Source organism: Bos javanicus, chromosome 3 (assembly GCF_032452875.1).
Source record: "Bos javanicus breed banteng chromosome 3, ARS-OSU_banteng_1.0, whole genome shotgun sequence".
NCBI classification, from domain to species: domain Eukaryota; kingdom Metazoa; phylum Chordata; class Mammalia; order Artiodactyla; family Bovidae; genus Bos; species Bos javanicus.
In genome coordinates, this window is record NC_083870.1 from 45001836 (window position 1) to 45008556 (window position 6721).

The window sequence follows — 6721 nt, forward strand, 5'->3', positions numbered from 1 at the left end:
GGCAAGAAACATAGAGTATGAGTAAAACTTTCGGTACAGATGTTATGAGCAGTAAGGCATATATTTTTTCTCCCAATGAGAAGAAACACAAGAGAAAATGTAAAACTGTATAAGGTACTTATGGTACAGATTCCCAGAAAAGTAAAATATAGTAAAGTATTTGAAAATGAATAATGTATAAAGAAAGAAAATCCTTTTGGTCTGGAGTGTCTTCTTATATTGGAATTTTGTTGGTTTCAGCATACAAGCTTGCTTTGAGGTAAATCACATTTCTATGGCCCTAGTATGTACATATCATATATTGTTCTTCAAATTTTGGAATAGACCTAGAAACAAAGCCTGAGAGATTTCAAATGATTATAGGATAAACAGTAGTGGGATTGCATAGTGAATCTGTTCACTGATGAATTTCAGGCATCACAATTCTTTCTGGTCATATAGTAGCTACACAGTAAGCATTTCTGATTGAATGAATAAAACTAGATATAAAAGAAGTATACAAAAACCATAATTGCTTACAAATTAGAACACTGTACAATATTTTGATAAATGGGATTTAAAAGAAAACAGCAAACTATCTAGAAAGCAATTGCTGTGGATTGAATGTTTGTGTACTCCCAAAATTTGTGTGTTGAAATTCTAAACCCCAATTTGATGGTAATAGTAGATGGGCCATTGGGAGGTGATTAGGTCATTGAAGGGAAATCTTCATAAATGGGATTTTTATCTTGTAAGAAGAGAAACAAAGAGCCTCCCAGCATTAGAACTATGAGGATAAATGTTTGTTGTTTAAGCCACCCAGTCTATGGTATGGGCTTCCCTGGTGGCTCGTTGGTAAAGAATCCACCTGCAATGCAGAGATGTGGGTTCAATTCCTGGGTCAGGAAGATCCCCTGGAGAAGGAAATGGCAACCCACACCAGTATTCTTGCCTGGGAAATCCCATGGACAGAGGATCCTGGCATGCTGCGGTCCCTGAGGTCACAAAAGACTTGGACACAACCTAGCAACTAAGCAACAGTCTATGATATATTTGTTATATCATCTCAAACTGACTAAGACAGCAATGAAAGAAGACATTACACCAAAATCTGCAGGCCCAGGGAAGTCTGTATTCATGAGGAAATGTTTGGCTTTGTTTACCTTTATAAGTAAAGAAGAGAGGAAAAGTAGAGAACAGAACAAAATAATTGAATACACACGTAAAGATAGTTGGATGATATGGGGTAGGGTGGGAGGAAGCTCAAGGAGGGAATACACGTATATTACAGTTGATTCATGTTCTTTGGCAGAAACGAACACGACATTGTAAAGCAATTATTCTCCAATTGAATTTAAAAGTTGAGTACACAATAAAAAATAATATTAAGAAAGTATATAATAAAATCTAAAATAGTTAAAAGCAAAACAGTAGGACAGAGTCAAAGTAAATACAAAGTCTTTGTGAAAGACTAAGGAAAACAGATACTCTCCTCACTGGAATGGTAAAAAAGAGAGAAAACCAAACACACAAGATTAAGAATGACAGGAATAGCCAGGAGGTTATATCTTAACTCAGGAGGTTAAGATAATTATAAAAGAATATTGCATGAACTTTATGACTGCACATTTGAAAAAATGCAGAAAAGAGATAGCTCCTGGCAAAACATTAATGATCAATGTTTACAAGAGAATGCCAAAGAAAACCAAAAAGGCAAAAATATACACAACTAGCATAGACACTATGACCTAAAAAGTTGACTAAATAGCTACCAATGAAAAAAGCTATATAAGACGACATGGTTACATGTGTCAGTTGCTGAATACAGATTGTAAGTGTGCAAGATACAGAACTGAGGATGTCACTCTAGAAATTCTGTCCCCACAGACGACTAAGAAAAGAAGCAAGGTTTAGCATGCGGAACGTGAATTCAGAGAACTGGAGGCTGAGGAAGAGCTTCTCCTATAATCCTGATGAAAAGGGGAAAGTTGCTAGTCACTCAGTTGTGTCCGACTCTGTGTAACCCCATGGATTTTAAACTCAGTAAGCTCCTCTGTCCATGGGATTCTCCAGGCAAGAATACTGGAGTGGGTTGTCATTCCCTTCTCCAGGGGATTTTTCCAACCCAGTGATCGAACTCAGGTATCCTACATTGCAGGCAGATTCTTTACTGCCTGAGCCACCAGGGAAACCCTATATTCCTGATAAAGATGGCAAAATGAAACATCTAAGAACCCTGGGCCAAAAACCCCAGCTGTTCTGTAGGAGCTTGGGAAGAAACTGCCAGATTTAGCTGCTTGAGCTTTAGACTCTTGCTCAGGAACAGTGATGACAGTTTCCAAAACCTGCTGGTTTATGGGGCTAATTCTATTCGGCTGAGTAGCTTCACTGCCACTGAGCTTAGAAGAAAAGGTAGCTGATAGCACTGAATATGGTTTGATCTAAAAGTCAACATACTGGGCTTCCCTGGTGGCTCAATGGTAAAGACTCCGCCTACTATGGCAGGAGACATGGGTTTGATCCCTGGTCTGGGAAACCCCATATGCCGCAGAGCAACTAAACTAGTGGCTGGGAACCGCAACTACTGAAGTCAGGGCACCCTAGAACCCGTGCCCCTTCACAAGAGAAGCCACTGCAATGAGAAGCCCCAGCACCACAACTGCAGAGTAGCTCCTACTCATCACAACTAGAAAAAAGCCCTGTCTAGCAACAAAGACCCAGCACAGCCAAATATAAATAAATAAAATTATTTTAAAAATAAATAAAAGTCAACATACCAGACAGATAAAATGAATGCCTTTTATTCTCATGCTCTGTAAGACTAATTTTTAAAGTTTTTCACATCAACATACTCCAAATATAACAATTTCCATTTGTGACTATTAAAAAAACTTTTATCAAAAACATTTTCATGACTTACATTGTTATTTGATGCAATTACTGGGCATTCATTTGTATTTCAAAAAGAAATTTTCTATAAAGGTTTTCTTTATTAGTGTTTAAAAAAATCAATTTAGACTACAAAAGCAGTGACTCATATTTTATTTTGATATTATTTGTCAGTTCAGTTGACAATTGAGTAGCTTTTAAAAAGTAATTGATGTTAGTGCTTTAGGAATTGAAATATTATGGACAGATCATGTGAGAGAAAGTGAAGTGGCATTTGCCTTTCATTAATATCTATAAATGGAAAAAGAAAAGTAGAATCTGAAGGTGGTACAAACTGTAGTATATGAGTATATAATAAAGTCAAAATCTTTTGAAAAATAATAGCAATCTTTTCAACAGAATTAACTTTTTCACATGGTATCACATTTTAAATTCACAAAAGAAAAATAATCATTCAGAATAATTATGAACGTTTATGCATTCACTTAAGTAATTAATATATAGGTAATCCCAATTTTCCAGTGATAGTAAGTTTCAGTAAAACTTTAGAAAAATGAAGCAATTTCAGTTTAGTGTAAGAATTCAATTGTTTCTTCCAACTTTAAAAATGTTCTATTATAACCAATTTGTTTCAAACTTAGTGACATGGAAATGACTGTATCAATTCTTTTTAACCCATAACACATAAACGTTTTTATTCATTTGGACCCTTAAGATGAAAATACCCTTCGCCACAATAATGCTTAATAATACTTCCTTATAGGGGATATTAGAGGCTTCCCTGGTGGCTCAGCAGGGAAATCACTGCAGATGGTGATTGCAGCCATGAAATTAAAAGACGCTTACTCCTTGGAAGAAAAGTTATGACCAACCTAGATAGCATATTGAAAAGCAGAGACATTATTTTGCCAACAAAGGTCTGTCTAGTCAAGGCTATGGTTTTTCCTGTGGTCATGTATGGATGTGAGAGTTGGACTGTGAAGAAGGCTGAGCGCCAAAGAATTGATGCTTTTGAACTGTGGTGTTGGAGAAGACTCTTGAGAGTCCCATGGACTGCAAGGAGATCCAACCAGTCCATTCTGAAGGAGATCAGTCCTGGGATTTCTTTGAAGGGAATCATGCTGAAACTGAAACTCCAGTACTTTGGCCACCTCATGCAAAGAGTTGACTCATTGTAAAAGACTGATGCTGGGAGGGATTGGGGGCAGGAGGAGACGGGGACGACAGAGGATGAGATGGCTGGATGGCATCACTGACTCAATGGACATGAGTCTGAGTGAATTCTGGGAGTTGGTGATGGACAGGGAGGCCTGGCATGCTGCGATTCATGGGGTTGCAGGTAGTCGGACACGACTGAGCAACTGAACTGAACTGAACTGGTGGCTCAGCAGTAAAGAATCTGCCTGCAAAGCAGGAGACCTGGGTTCGATCCCTGGGTCGGGAAGATCCTCCAGAAGAGGGCATGGCAACTCAGTCCAGCAACTCTTCCCATGGATAGGGCAGCCTGATAGGCTACAGTCCATAGGGTCATACAGAGTCGGACACAACTGGAGTGACTAAGCAGCAGCAGCAGGGGATATTAGAGTGTTGTGATTAAGTATGTGGGTTCTGGATTCAGCATGCCTGCTATAAAATTCTGACTTTGTCCCTTCCCAACTATGTGCTAATTACTTAACATCTTCAAGCTCTAGTTTTCTCATCTCTAAAGTGGAAATAATAATAGTTGGAAGAATTGAACGAAATAACCTATGAGAAACACTTAGGAAAATGCCTTGCAAACAGTAAGTACCAAATGAATACTAGTTATTACTATGTAAAGAATGCCATGCCTATGTTTAGAGGACCCCATGGGAACATGACAGGACTACAGAACTCTCTGCCTCCAAACAGCTTTTGTCTGCAATTAAAGCCCATGTGGTAGAGTGAACGATATACTGGATTTTATAATACATTGGAATCTGTCTCTTACAAACGATGTGACTTTAGAAAACTTATCTAAAATAGCTACACAGTTTACTGAAAAGATCAAAGTGGATCATACACGTGAACCACATAGGTTCATATATATATATAAATAGGATTGAATATAATTGTTCCCAGTCAGGTTTACATCTTTGGATTAGGGCAATATTTCTCAAACTTTTTTTTTTTTTTTAAGCTGAGGAATTCCCCATTCAAATGAATTTTTACAAAGCTCCAGCTGGACTTAGATCACCCTAAGACATTAGTAACTTGATTGAAGGGGACTGATTTAGCTCATTTTTTGTTTTTTGAGGTCTCTAAAGTTTTCTCTAGCTTTCTGACATATTCTTTATAAATCAGCTCTAGTACCATATTTTCTGTAAGAAGAAAGCATCTAACAAAATATATTAGTCTCAGGGTCCAGTAGAGTAAAACAAACCAAAACCCCAACCAAGCGATGTCATAAATGGAATGTAATAGAAAGAAATAGTTACCTAGGTAGTATAAGGCCAACACATGAAAACCACAGGATATGGGTTACCAAGAAATAGTATCTTCAGAAAGAAGCTACTACACAAAACCTGGGAAAACAGAGACAAAGTAGGAGTATTCAGAACCTAAAAGCATAGATGTTCGATCTACGGAACTGAGCTTGAGTCCTATGGATGGAACCCACCTGGCTGCTGATGGCTCTTATAAAGGACCAAGATGAATATGGTATGGGAGTCTTGAAAGCAGCTAGAAGCTGAAACCAATGCCTGCTGCTGTGGCAACACTCCATTGCTAAGAAACACTGCCAAGCTCAGCAAGAAACATACAAAGGAGGAAGTCCCTTGTCTCCTCCTCCTGCTTCTCTTCTTACCTTCTTCTTCAGATGAAATACAGTCCCAGGCTGAGTTAGAGAGAAAGTATGAAAGAGTGAATCTGTAGCCAAGAGATAACAGCTAAACAATGTGCACACAGAATTAGTTACCTTTTCCTTCTTTACATTCTGGTTTTGCAATATCTTGTTTATATTTGCTACTTTGACAGATATGTTTCTATTATATTTGGAGATGTCACTCATCCATGAGACTCAGTTCAGTACAGTTGATATGAGTACAATGAACACTCATAGACTGACTGTTATTTCTAACCAGTCAGATGTTGATGTTATAAAGGTGACTATGATGCAATTTTGTTCTTGTAAACTGGGTTTGTAACCTGATGTTTTCAATACAATGAAATACAAACACAATGATTACCTGGCTACTAATAGGCCCAGAAGAGGAACAATTTGTCAAGTCTCTGGCAGGAAAGAATAATTTTTAAAAAAGACATGAGAAAAGGATGCTTGAATGGAAGTTGAGTTTAATCTTGACAGATGAGGACAGGTGCAGAGGTGATGGCCTGGACAATTAGTTCTATTAGAGCATAGAGTGTAACCTAAGGAGTGAGAAGACTGGAGATATAGACAGGGGATTGTGCCTTATTTCTACATATAACTCCAATCATTTGTGTGATGTCAGATACATATTTAAACACTCAATAAATACTTGGACAGAAAACATGGGGAGTAGTGGGTGGATGTGGAGTACATTTCTCTCCACATATACATCAGGAATACACCATCAGACACAGAAGTGCATGCACAACACCAACTGAGAGTGGACAGGGGTACCTGACCAGTAGAAGAGGATACATACAACCATACAAAACTCGGTAGGAACTAGGGGGAAAAACAGGAGTGTTAGAAGGACTGGACCTCCTCTCAGGAGGTGGGGGAACTGAAGCACAGGTCCAACACCCACATCGGGGTAATCGTCTGAGTCAGAGGAGAAACATTTAAGGCTGAGAGTGAAACAGCAGATCTGTGGCAGCCAAATGGAATGAGCATAAGACAGTCCTTGCC

The 6721-nt window shown here is 38.4% G+C and overlaps 1 long non-coding RNA gene across 1 annotated transcript; it reads right to left on the reverse strand.

Moving 5' to 3' along the window:
* Positions 1 to 3969: 3969 nt before the first annotated feature.
* Positions 3970 to 5979, reverse strand: LOC133244241 (uncharacterized). The gene is made up of 3 exons (XR_009735338.1): positions 5804 to 5979; positions 5507 to 5722; positions 3970 to 5411 (listed from the first exon to the last, which is right to left on the reverse strand). It is a non-coding gene; the product is annotated as an uncharacterized LOC133244241 (long non-coding RNA).
* Between the last annotated feature and the right edge of the window lie 742 nt (positions 5980 to 6721).